Here is a 13849-nt window from a genome sequence, read left to right on the forward strand (position 1 = left end):
CCATTGAACTAAGATTCAATAAACATACACCGAGATATACCGATCCATGGTAGGTTGGGGTGGGGGTAATGGAGACTGAGAGAGACATAAAAAAACAAAGACAGAGACTTACAGACACAAACAAATGAGGAGAGAGAGAGAGAGAGAGAGAGAGAGAGAGAGAGAGAGAGAGAGAGAGAGAGAGATTGATTTAACAGTCATAGTGGGTCTGTTTTATCTTTGTAGAACAAATATAGAAACCTACAGAACCAGCATACAAATAGACATTTCCAAGAATATGAAAGGGGCAATTTAACAGGAATTGAAATTAAAATCTAAACGATATCTATAATTGTATCTTACAGAGGAAAGAGTAAATTCTATCACTTCTTTCTGATCAACTTTAACCTCCAACCTACCTCCAGAAGACATGTCAGGGGACCTGGAAGTCAAGATCTGCGGCAACAAACATATCAGTGTTCAGAAATTCTCCTACAAGTGGACCATTACCAACTTTTCATTTTGCATGGATGGAATTTGGGAAATTATTACAAGCCCAGTGTTCTCATTAGAGGCCAATGAAGAAGTGCAATGTTGTTTGAGAATATACCCAAACGGTGTTGATGAAGAAAGCAAAGATTACCTGTCAGTTTGCCTGTGTTTGCTCAGTTGTCCAAAGAGCTCAGTTTTGGCAAAGGTGCAGTTCTGGATCATAAATGCCCAAGGAGAGAAACATCAAGTTGCAAAGATCCTGAATGTTTTAAGATTTCTTCCAAACCAACAATGGGGATTGAGGAAGTTCATCCTTTGAGATTTCCTGCTCTCCCATAGGCATTGGCTTCTCCCTGAAGACCAGCTCATCCTGTGTTGCAAGGTGTCCATAGTAGGACCCTCCTTTAGCAGGCCTGAACAAAACATGAGACCTGCAATCAAGGATCCAACACAGATGTTGGCCAATGATATAGGAGAGCTGTGGGAAAATTTCCTCTTCACAGACTGCAGTCTGGTTGTAGGTGGTCAGGAATTCAGAGCTCACAAGGCCATTCTAGCAGCTTGCTCTCCAGTTTTCAGAGCCATGTTTGAACATGAAATGCTGGAGAGCCTAACAAACTGCTTTGAGATCCATGACATTCACCTGCAAGTCTTTAAGGAAATGCTGGCCTTCATTTACACAGGGAAGGCACCACACCTCCACATCCACTCAGTGGCCACTGGTTTGTTGGCAGCTGCTGATAAATACGACCTGCAGGACTTGAAGGACATGTGTGAGGATTCCCTGTGCAGAAACCTCTCTGTGAAGAATGCTGTACCAACTCTCATCCTGGCTGACCTCCACAGCACAGAGCACCTGAAGACTAAGGCCATGGATTTCATTATACTTCATACTTCTGAAGTCTCTGAGACCTTGGAGTGGAAGTCAATGGTGGGGTCACATCCCCACCTGGTGGAGGAAGCATTTCGCACCCTGGCTTCTATACGTTGTTTTTTCCTTGGAGCCCTCACCCAAACACCAAAAGATATTTGAGGAGCTTAAGACCTATGCCCTACACCTGGCTGCTAATAGCTATAACCAGTGTTTTTAACAATGACTTCTGTTTATATTATGGTTTTGCTGGATCATTTACAGTTAATCTGCGGCAAGGCAGCATGGTGACTATGGATTTCATAGAGGTGTAATATTTCAAAATGATGTGTAGGGAAAGGGCAGCACCAGGGTCTTAGACACTCTACCTGACACCTATCCTGTTGATGTCGTTTTATTCTTGTCTGATGTCTTGGAACTGGGATTCAACTGGCCTGAAGCGGATCCTAACTGACTTTCTTTGGAGAAAAGTCTTTGCAGTGGACTGAACAGAATTTGTGACCTAACTTATATGAATTAACTGACACATAAAGTTTTCCACCTAATGCATGTGTACTATCTATCTGCAAATAAAAATTCTTTAAAATTCACTGTATTTATCCTTTTAATTGCCAGTTGCCTTATTGTTCTAATTAAGACTTGAATTCTTGTATTGAGTCTACTTAAGAGAATGAGAAACCTTGACTTCCCTATGCTTTTGTATACTGGCTTTGAGTTTCTCCCCATTTAAGTTGATGTTGATTTGGGATTCTTCTATATTACCATTATTATATTTAGCCATATTATCTGCGTGCCAATCTCTGGAGAACATTTATCATTAAGAGATCACTTCTGACAGACCATGTCCTGATCCAGTTTAATGATCAAGTTTTTTACTTTTTGTTTGTTTCCTTTTGTTTTGCTTTTTTTACCTTTCAGTTAGGTTATGTGGTCAATTGAATTTTATTGATTTTTGTATATTGAACCACCCTTACTCAGCCTACTTTATTTTTGTAAATGATATTTTAATGTGCTCTTGCAATTATTTAATGATTATGTTTGCATGAGTCCATAAGGGAAATTGATGTGTTTTAGATATCAGTGTAACTGTAGTCTGTCATAAAATAGAGTGTGAAATATTACTTGTCTTTTTATTTTGTGAAATGACTTGAGGAATATATGCCATAACACCTCTTAGAATAGCAGGTGAAAAGTACAGACCTGGGCATTTTTTGATGGGGAGAATTTTAATGTCTGCTGCTATACTTTGATGACTTTGATTTGGTGCACACATAGTGAGAATTTAAATGGCAGCTTAGGCGATTTTCCTTTGATGAGTATTAGTGTCCTTACAATACACATTCATGTGATACTGCCCAGAGGGATTGACTCTACTATGACCTTTACTCCTCTAGTCTTCTGAACACCCAGATGTACAGGGGAGACAGTTTGTGTCCTATGTACCATTGACCAGTACTGACCAGTAATTGGAATTCATAGATCCCTTCCTTCCATTTTCAAAAAGACCCTCAGATCCCCTAGGTCTTTTAGATTCAATCATGTTGATTCATAATCCCACCTGGGCTGACTGTCAACAACAGTTCCAGGTTCTTTTCACAACTGAAGAAAGTGAGAGAATTGTCAAAAGCTTGGAAATTGGTTCCAGAGGTAAATGGTCTGCCCACACAAGTCCAGGCAAATCTTGATACAGCCTTAACTTTGACCATACCCTACTGGGATTTTAAGGCTGTTGAAGGTAGGGAGAGTATATGTGTCTACCACCAGATTCTGTTTGGTGAACCTCAGGGAAGCTTCAATCAAGTTGGCCTATAAAGTTACCTACAGTAACCAGGTGAAATAATGAGAGCTCTACAGAATACTTAAAAAGACTTGTTTGAAGCACATAAGATTTACATTCTCTAGGACCCAGAAATGAGAGAAAATTGTCAGTGGGAAGCTTGGCTTTTGTTCAACCAACAGACCCTGATATCTGTCAGGAACTTCAGGACCTGGGTTGTTTTGCTGGTAAGCAATGTCCTATAACTTCTTGTAGGAAGAACTATATGACTGAGAGCCTTATGGCTCAGCTCCATTCCATTCCCTGGGTAAACTTAAAGGACGAGGGGAAAACCAGACAATTTTTGGTGGGCACTGGACACAAATTTCTTTCCTGAAACAAGCACTAGCGCCCATTTCAAATGAAAAAATGGGTACAGGGGCAACAGCCACCAAGACTTATCCAGGTATAGCCAAAGAAAGATTGATTTTTGTAATAAGTTGGATTTATTCATGGTTATTTCTGAGTGCCCATATTCCCAGATAGAAAATATTTCTTCACTAAATAGGAGCACAGATCCATTTTGACTCAGAGGGAGTGAAAGTGCTGGATAAAATGTTTCCCTTTGTGATGGTTTTCATATGCTTGACCCAGGGATTGTCACTATTAGAAGGCATGGCCTTGTTGGAGGAAGTTTGTCATTGTGGGGATTGGCTTGGAGGTCCTCCTCCTAGTTGCCTGAGGATGCTGAGTGTGTTCCTGGCTTTCTTTGGGTAAATATGTTGAACTCAGCTCCTCTTGCACCATGCCTGCTTGGATATTGTCATGCTGCCATGCTCCCTCTTTGATGATAATGGACTGAACCTTGGAACCTGTAAGCCAGCTCCTAAAAATTGTTGTCCTTTATAAAGCTTACATTGGTCATGATGTCTGTTTACAGTGAAAAGCTCTCAGGGAGAACTTTCCCTCGGGATGGAGACCCTCTAACTCCAAAGACCAGACCGAGACACCACAGGATGCAATCAGCAAGAGGATTTGGTTTATTGTCGGGATACACAGGCACAGGCACCTGCGGGCGCTACAGTCACTCGGGGGACTGGCGCGCCCCACGGAACCAAGGATGGGCTTTTTTATAGGATTTTGGGGAGCAGAAGCAAGCATACAGAAGCAGATGCATGGTTACAGGGATATCATTGGTGGATTCTAATGTTTCCTAGCTACCTTCCTGAAACATAACGGCTGACTCGGCCCCCAAAGGGTTCAGCCCGGGGGCAAGTTTCCTAGCTACCTTCCTGAAACACAACGGCTGACTCAGCCCCCCAAGAGTTTAGCCCATGGGCAAGTTTCCTAGCTACCTTCTTGAAACATAACAACTGACTCGGCCCCCCACCAGGGTGTGGGACCTCTCCCGGGGCTTTTCTTATTGTCAGGTGCTCAACCGCAGTCGTCCTGTTGCCAGGCCTTCAACCAAACATCTCTTGCTTGGCAGCCGCTGTGTACTCAGTGTTCTAACCAGTTATCTTAAGTACAGCCTTGCAAAATGGCGTTACTGCTGCTAAGCTGGGGTCTTTCAACAGCAATATGACCTTTACTAGGACAGAAGTTGGTAACAGGAGCTGGGTATTGGTGTGATTGGCCTGATCAAGCTTTTGTTTGGGTGAATGTAGATTTGGAGACTTTGGATTTTGAAAGACATATAATGTTTTAAAATGGGGCTTAATGGACCATCTTTGTAGAGATGGGAAAGACTTTCTTACTGGGAGTAATTTGAATTGTGCAGGCCTGGTCCAAGAGGTTTCAGAGGAGAAGAATTTCTGTATCTGCTCTAAAGGCTTCTTTTGTGGTATTTTGGTGAAGAATTTGGCCACTTTTTGCCCTTGTCTGAAGTGTCTGCCTTCAGACACTGTCTGTTAATGTGAAGAGACTTACATTAATTTCCTTGAGAAAGAAAGACTCAAAACAGCCTAGTGTAAGTTCTCTTGTATAGCTTCTAAAATTCACACTTATGAAGAGCATTTTAATGAAAAAAGGAAGTTGAAAAAGGAGGAAACAAAATTTGTAATTTGAGTATTAAAGGGACAGCAGGAAGTGAAATGGACCTGAATCCTGTGTTCAAGGATATTAAATTAAATTAAGGAAGTAATGACCTTGGGGCAAGTTCCCACCCAGCTAAGTGAGCTCCAGGCAACTTAATACAAACCTTTCATCCTAGGAGGCAAAGACAAGCAGAGCTCTGATTTTAAGGCCAGACTAGTGCAGAGCAAATTCTAGGAGAGGCAAAGCTTAAATACAGGTGTGGTGGTACACACTTTTAATCCCAGGAGACCGGCTTACAGATGTCTAAATTCATGGTCAATCTACAGATCAATATCCAAGATAGCCAAGTTTAGACAGTGAAGGATTTAGAAAAGAGGAAGCTAGTGATAGCACAATAGAACAAGGGGGCCATGTTCCAGTTCCTGCAAGCAGGAGAACTCAGCAGCTTTAGCCATTTTTCTCTGGCTTTATATTTAAGAGGAGAAGAAGACAATTGATCCTGAAGAAATAAAGTTTCATAGTTTCATAGATATGAGAAACAAAGCTGTAAAAACAAGGTTTTGAGAAATATATCTGGTGGTCAGGATGCCTATGACAAACTTGTGACCTTTCTGAGAGATACATCTGATGTCAGAATGCCAAGTGATATGATATAGTTTTGGTGATCTAGATATTGAGTCAAGAATAACTAGACCTCACTGACCAAGGCCAAGCTAATTAGGACAAAACAAAAACAATTGTTCTTGGAACGACTCCCTACCCCTCCCTGTGGTAAATTCTGAGAACAACCCCAAGATGTCATCATGAACCTTCCCGAACACCCAGTTCACCTCCCCACTAAGGGATGGGCCAACTTAGCCCTTTTCCAGTGATTCACCAAGGCCAGTTGTAGCACTGGATGAGGAAAATATCTAACTGAGGCAAGAACTGCCACCTGAGCAGGACAAACAATACCTGACAAGATCCTTTGTCCTGTGTACCACCATTGAGAATAAGCCAGCTAACACTGTTGCTGAAGTCTGCCCTCTGTAATGAATAAAAACTGTGTGCTTTTTGGGTTTGGAATTGCCTCTCCCTGTATGGATGAGCAACTCCACATATGTGGATTAAAAACCCTGTACTCTCAGGCTATTGCATTGGTCACTTTGCCAATCTGTGCTCTGTGGGTGGCACTTCTGTGGTAAGGCCACTATGGGGTCGTACAACATTTTGGTGCGTTGGCTGGAAATCACACTCCCCCAGACCACAATTGGTGAAGAGATCAGAGGTAAGCTCCAGCAAATCTATGTTCTGTGGGTTGCCCTCCTGTGGTAAGTCCACTTTGGGGTCTTACAAAAGAACAAGAGTACAAATTATTCCGTTTCCAGTCACATCTCGAAATCTTTCTTTTTTTTTTTTTTTTTGGTTGTTTTTGTTTTTATTTCAGAATAACATACTGAATCCAAGCAATAGAGCCTTTATATTTGAACAAGAAGAATAATATACTTTCACTTGACCAAATTAGTTTCTTAATTGCCCTTGCTTTTCTAGTTCAATGTATCATCTTGATCTTGAACATTTTTTTTTAACTTGAGTATTTCTTATATACATTTCGAATGTTATTCCCTTTCCCGGTTTCCGGGCAAACATCCCCCTCCCCCCTCCCCTTCCTTATGGGTGTTCCCCTCCCAACCCTCCCCCCATTGCCGCCCTCCCCCCATAGACTAGTTCACTGGGGGTTCAGTCTTAGCAGGACCCAGGGCTTCCCCTTCCACTGGTGCTCTTACTAGGATATTCATTGCTACATATGGGGTCAGAGTCCAGGGTCAGTCCATGTATAGTCTTTAGGTAGTGGCTTAGTCCCTGGAAGCTCTGGTTGCTTGGCATTGTTGTACTTTTGGGGTCTCGAGCCCCTTCAAGCTCTTCCAGTTCTTTCTCTGATTCCTTCAACAGGGGACCTATTCTCAGTTCAGTGGTTTGCTGCTGGCATTCGCCTCTGTATTTGCTGTATTCTGGCTGTGTCTCTCAGGAGCGATCTACATCCGGCTCCTGTCGGTCTGCACTTCTTTGCTTCATCCATCTTGTCTAATTGGGTGGCTGTATATGTATGGGCCACATGTGGGGCAGGGTCTGAATGGGTGTTCCTTCAGTCTCTGTTTTAATCTTTGCCTCTCCCTTCCCTGCCAAGGGTATTCTTTTTCCTCATTTAAAGAAGGAGTGAAGCATTCACATTTTGATCATCCGTCTTGAGTTTCGTTTGTTCTAGGGATCTAGGGTAATTCAAGCATTTGGGCTAATAGCCACTTATCAATGAGTGAATACCATGTATGTCTTTCTGTGATTGGGTTAGCTCACTCAGGATAATATTTTCCAGTTCCAACCATTTGCCTACGAATTTCATAAAACCTTTGTTTTTGATAGCTGAGTAATATTCCATTGTGTAGATGTACCACATTTTCTGTTTCCATTCCTCTGTTGAAGGGCATCTGGGTTCTTTCCAGCTTCTGGCTATTATAAATAAGGCTGCAATGAACATAGTGGAACACGTGTCTCTTTTATATGTTGAGGCATCTTTTGGGTATATGCCCAAGAGAGGTATAGCTGGATCCTCAGGCAGTTCAATGTCCAATTTTCTGAGGAACCTCCAGACTGATTTCCAGAATGGCTTTACCAGTCTGCAATCCCACCAACAATGGAGGAGTGTTTCTCTTTCCCCACATCCTCGCCAGCATCTGCTGTCACCTGAGTTTTTGATCTTAGCCATTCTCACTGGTGTGAGGTGAAATCTCAGGGTTGTTTTGATTTGCATTTCCCTTATGACTAAAGATGTTGAACATTTCTTTAGGTGTTTCTCAGCCATTCGGCATTCCTCAGCTGTGAATTCTTTGTTTAGCTCTGAACCCCTTTTTTTAATAGGGTTATTTGTTTCCCTGCGGTCTAACTTCTTGAGTTCTTTGTATATTTTGGATATAAGGCCTCTATCTGTTGTAGGATTGGAAAAGAGCTTTTCCCAATCTGTTGGTTGCCGTTTTGTCCTAACCACAGTGTCCTTTGCCTTACAGAAGCTTTGCAGTTTTATGATATCCCATTTGTCGATTCTTGATCTTAGAGCATAAGCCATTGGTGTTTTGTTCAGGAAATTTTTTCCAGTGCCTATGTGTTCCAGATGCTTCCCTAGTTTTTCTTCTATTAGTTTGAGTGTGTCTGGTTTGATGTGGAGGTCCTTGATCCACTTGGACTTAAGCATTGTACAGGGTGATAAGCATGGATCGATCTGCATTCTTCTACATGTTGCCCTCCAGTTGAACCAGCACCATTTGCTGAAAATGCTATCTTTTTTCCATTGGATGGTTTTGGCTCCTTTGTCAAAAATCAAGTGACCATAGGTGTGTGGGTTCATTTCTGGGTCTTCAATTCTATTCCATTGGTCTATCTGTCTGTCTCTGTACCAATACCATGCAGTTTTTATCACTATTGCTCTGTAATACTGCTTGAGTTCAGGGATAGTGATTCCCCCTGAAGTCCTTTTATTGTTGAGGATAGCTTTAGCTATCCTGGGTTTTTTGTTATTCCAGATGAATTTGCAAATTGTTCTGTCTAACACTTTGAAGACTTGGATTGGTATTTTGATGGGGATTGCATTGAATCTGTAGATTGCTTTTGGTAAAATGGCCATTTTTACTATATTAATCCTGCCAATCCATGAGCATGGGAGATCTTTCCATCTTCTGAGGTCTTCTTCAATTTCTTTCCTCAGTGTCTTGAAGTTCTTATTGTACAGATCTTTTACTTGCTTGGTTAAAGTCACACCTAGGTACTTTATATTATTTGGGTCTATTATGAAGGGTGTCGTTTCCCTAATTTCTTTCTTGGCTTGTTTCTCTTTTGTATAGAGGAAGGCAACTGATTTATTTGAGTTAATTTTATACCCAGCCACTTTGCTGAAGTTGTTTATCAGCTTTAGTAGTTCTCTGGTGGAACTTTTGGGATCACTTAAATATACTATCATGTCATCTGCAAATAGTGATATTTTGACCTCTTCTTTTCCAATCTGTATCCCCTTGATCTCCTTTTGTTGTCTGATTGCTCTGGCTAGAACTTCAAGAACTATATTGAATAAGTAGGGAGAGAGTGGGCAGCCTTGTCTAGTCCCTGATTTTAGGGGGATTGCTTCAAGTTTCTCTCCATTTAGTTTAATGTTAGCACCTGGTTTGCTGTATATGGCTTTTACTATGTTTAGGTATGGGCCTTGAATTCCTATTCTTTCCACGACTTTTATCATGAAGGGGTGTTGAATTTGTCAAATGCTTTCTCAGCATCTAATGAAATGATCATGTGGTTCTGTTCTTTCAGTTTGTTTATATAATGGATCATGTTGATGGTTTTCCGTATATTAAACCATCTCTGCATGCCTGGGATGAAGCCTACTTGATCATGGTGGATGATTGTTTTGATGTGCTCTTGAATTCGGTTTGCCAGAATTTTATTGAGTATTTTTGCGTCGACATTCATAAGGGAAATGTTTTGGACCAGTAGCTTTTTCTGCTTTACATTATCTTTGACAGTTGAGTCAATGATTTCTATGGAATCTTCTGCTCCTGAGATTCTCTCTTCCATCTCTTGTATTCTGTTGGTGAAGCTTGTATCTACAGCTCCTTGTCTCTTCTTTTGGTTTTCTATATCCAGGGTTGTTTCCATGTGTTCTTTCTTGATTGCTTCTATTTCCATTTTTAATTCCTTCAATTGTTTGATTGTGTTTTCATGGAATTCTTTCACGGATTTTTGTGTCTCCTCTCTGTGGGCTTCTACTTGTTTATTTATGTTTTCCTGGAATTCTTTCAGGGATTTTTGTGTCTCCCCCCCATGGGCTTCTACTTGTTTATTTATGTTTTCCTGGAATTCTTTCAGGCATTTTTGTGATTCCTCTCTGTAGGCTTTTACTTGTTCTCTAAGGGAATTCTTCACGTTTTTCTTGAAGTCCTCCAGCATCATGATCAAATATGATTTTGAAACTAGATCTTGCGTTTCTGGTGTGTTTGGACATTCCATGTTTGTTTTGATGGGAGAATTGGGCTCCGATGATGCCAAGTAGTCTTGGTTTCTGTTGCTTGGCTTCGTGTGCTTGCCTCTCGCCATCAGATTATCTCTAGTGTTACTTTGTTCTGCTATTTCTGACAGTGGCTAGACTGTCCCTATAAGCCTGTGTGTCAGGAGTGCTGTAGACCTGTTTTACTGTTTTCTTTCAGCCAGTTATGGGGACAGAGTGTTCTGCTTTCGGGCGTGTAGTTTTTCCTCTGTACAGGTCTTCAGCTGTTCCTGTGGGACTGTGTCTTGAGTTCACCAGGCAGGTCACTTGCAGCAGAAAAGTTGGTCTTACCTGTGGTCCGGAGGCTCAAATTCCCTCGTGGGGTGCTGCCCACGGGCTCTCTGCAGTGGCAGGAACCAGGAAGAACTGTGCCGCCCCTTCCGGGAGCTTCAGTGCACCAGCGTTCCAGATGGCCTTTGGTGTTTTCCTCTGGCATCCAAGATGTATGTACAGAGAGCAGTCTCTTCTGGTTTCCCAGGTTTGTCTGCCTCTCTGAAGGTTTAGCTCTCCCTCCCACGGTATTTGGGTGCAGAGAACTGTTTATCCGGTCTGTTTCCTTCAGGTTCCGGCGGTGTCTCAGGCAGGGGTCCTGCCGCTCCTGGGCCCTCCCCTACGGGAGCCCAGAGGCCTTATACAGTTTCCTTTTGGGCCAGGGATGTGGGCAGTGGTGGGCAGTGTTGGTGGTCTCTTCCGCTCTGCAGCCTCAGGAGTGCCCACCTGACCAGGCGGTGAGGTCTCTTTCCCACGGGGTCTGGGAGCAGAGAGCTGCTGTGGACCGGGATCCGCGGGTGTGGGACTTCCGGTAAACACAGGACGTGCCCGGTCCTAGAGGAATTCTGCCTCTGTGTGTCCCGATTTCACCAGGCAGCTTTCTTGCAGCAGACAAGTTGGTCTTACCTGTGGTCCCGAGGCTCAAGTTTGCTCGCGGGGTGCTGCCCACGGGCTCTCTGCGGCGGCAGCAACCAGGAAGACCTGTGCCGCCCCTTCCGGGAGCTTCAGTGCACCAGGGTTCCAGATGGCCTTTGGTGTTTTCCTCTGGCGTCTGAGATGTATGTACAGAAAGCAGTCTCTTCTGGTTTCCCAGGTTTGTCTGCCTCTCTGAAGGTTTAGCTCTCCCTCCCACGGGATTTGGGTGCAGAGAACTGTTTATCTGGTCTGTTTCCTTCAGGTTCCGGTGGTGTCTCAGTCAGGGGTCCTGCTGCTCCTGGGCCCTCCCCTACGGGAGCCCAGAGGCCTTATACAGTTTCCTCTTGGGCCAGGGATGTCGGCAGGGGTGAGCAGTGTTGGTGGTCTCTTCCGCTCTGCAGCCTCAGGAGTGCCCACCTGACCAGGCGGTGAGGTCCCTTTCCCACGGGGTCTGGGAGCAGAGAGCTGCTGTGCGCTAAATTCTCTATATTCATAGATGATGTTTGTCCTTTGTTTCCCCAAGGTGGAACTACAGGTGAAAAGATGTGGGCCAGAGCGGGTGAATGTCTAAAAGATTTTTATAGAACTTTTGGCCCAGAGAAGTTCCCTGTTCAAGCCTTCTCCTACTGGTACTTAATTAATGAATTACTCAGAGGTTACAAGACATTGCCAGATATTCAAGAGAAACTTAATGAGGTTTTTAAAAAAGGTCCTACAGTGCCATTGTGGAGCTCCTTCAATCTCTGAGTCTGTCTCCATTGTCATGCCAGACCAGGGCCCTCCTGGTCTGTCTCCTGAGTCCCAGCAGGCATCTGCAAAGGTCCCTACCCTTAAAATTTAGCTTTCCTTGACTGAGTTAAAAGCTCCGGTCCACAGCAAGCCTGAAGAGGCCCCTCCCCCAAAGGATTTGTTATTCCTAGAAGAAAAGGCCACTCCTCCCTTGCATGCTGCCTGCCCTAGTCTACCCCCCATGTCACTACTTCCCCATTTTGTGCTTCCGTTTTTCATTTTGACTCAGATATTGCCAATGCCACTGAAAACACTAAAACCAAACTTTACAGGGAGGTATCCTCCTTTAAAGATTTCTAATTAAAAAAGGGGAAACATTTTACTCTATTGAAGAAATTGCAGGCTTCTGACCTTGAGTTAACGTGGTTGCTTCTGAAAGATCCCTGAAGGGAGAACCCTTACTCAAGTCTTGGGAAATCATGGACCCCAGACACAGAGAGACCATCTTGATGTAATATGCAAAGGCGAGGTGTATTTCGGAGATCTCCTGGCCAACACACATCCCATGCAAGAGACAGAGGTGTCGACCATGAGTGGCTGGGAGAAGGGCTTTTTAAAGGAAGAAGTCACAAGCTCCAGGAGATGAAGGGATGTCAGAAGGAAATACCAAAAATGTCACAAGGGGAAACTCTCAAATTCACAGGATTGTTCTTAAGACTCTAGGGTTTAAATCAGGGGAAAGGTCAAGCATTCTCCTGAGAACAGATCTTGATTGTTGTCCTTTAGGGTAAACGTTTGTCAGAGTTGATGAGGCATCTGCATCTGAAACACATCTGGTTAGGCTTCGGCCGGTTTCCTGTGAAAGATAAAAGTTTTAAAGTTGCCCACCTAGACACAAAGTTTAGAGCAGAAAACAAAACAAAACAAAACAAAACAGGTTAGACCCCAGAATTGTATGTTCCAAGAAGCCTCTCCTAGGGCTATAGCATAGATAATTACATTGGACACCTCAACAGCTTTCTCCCAGAAACTAGCTGACCATAAATCTTAGAGAACAATCTTGAGAAGCAGGAAACAACTTCTCCTAGGAACTAGCGGACCATGAAGTTAAACAATCTGAGAAGTAGGAGACAGCTTCTCCTAGGAAACAATCTTGGGGGACAGAGTTCTTCCTTGTGACTTTTCACTGTTATTCTATGACGCCATCCCTGCCTCCTCGGGTTGCGGTTTCTCCCTTTAAATACCTCTTCTCCCAGCCTCTCGGGGTCGAACTCCACCGCCCCTGCGTGGGATACGAGTCTTGACCCCAGTGCACTGGTTGCTATCGATAAACCTCATGTGATTACAACAAGGACGGTCTTGTGTGAGTTCTTGGGGGGTTGCGTCATCCTGAGACTTGAGTGATGGTCTCCTCACTCCGGGGGTCTTTCACCTGGAATACCATCTGCAGGACACAATGACTGGAACATTATCTATAGGGCACAATGGGGGCATGAACAAACATCACTGGGGCAGAACAGAACCCGTTACTCATTTACCCACGTCTGGTGACATGCGGAGGGTCAGTGAGTTTGTACCAGTCTTCCTTCATTTTTAACCATCTGTCTTCTTGAGTCAGATCCTGTTGCTAAGTTTTGAGCTAGTTTAAAACTCTATCTCTCACTTCCCAAGCCAACCCCCCTTAAAATTGAGACAAAGAAAAATGCTAAAACTGAAACAAAGAATAAAAATCCCCCAAACCCTTCAAGCATTCCTGGTCACACAGATTAGAATACCCCCTTACCCCCAAAGAAGGCCAGAGAGGACAATGCTTCTGATCAGGGAGGGAACCCCCCTCAGGAGGGAACACCCCTTGGATGATGAAGCCACAGATGATGAAAATGAGGTTTCAGGAGATGCTGACAGGGAAAAGAAAGAGGTTACTCATCAACAATATTGCTGCCTCATTTTTAAACACATAAAAGAATTAAAGATGGCATCCCCGTTTACTTTATCCATGATTGAAACCTTGAGT

The 13849-nt window shown here is 43.4% G+C and overlaps 1 pseudogene; it reads left to right on the forward strand.

The window, feature by feature from the left end:
* The first annotated feature begins 409 nt into the window (after positions 1–409).
* On the forward strand, positions 410–1504 carry Tdpoz2l2 (TD and POZ domain containing 2 like 2; annotated as a pseudogene).
* Positions 1505–13849: the final 12345 nt, after the last annotated feature.

This window comes from Rattus norvegicus, chromosome 2 (genome assembly GCF_021556685.1).
Source record: "Rattus norvegicus strain SHRSP/BbbUtx chromosome 2, alternate assembly SHRSP_T2T, whole genome shotgun sequence".
Lineage (NCBI taxonomy): Eukaryota > Metazoa > Chordata > Mammalia > Rodentia > Muridae > Rattus > Rattus norvegicus.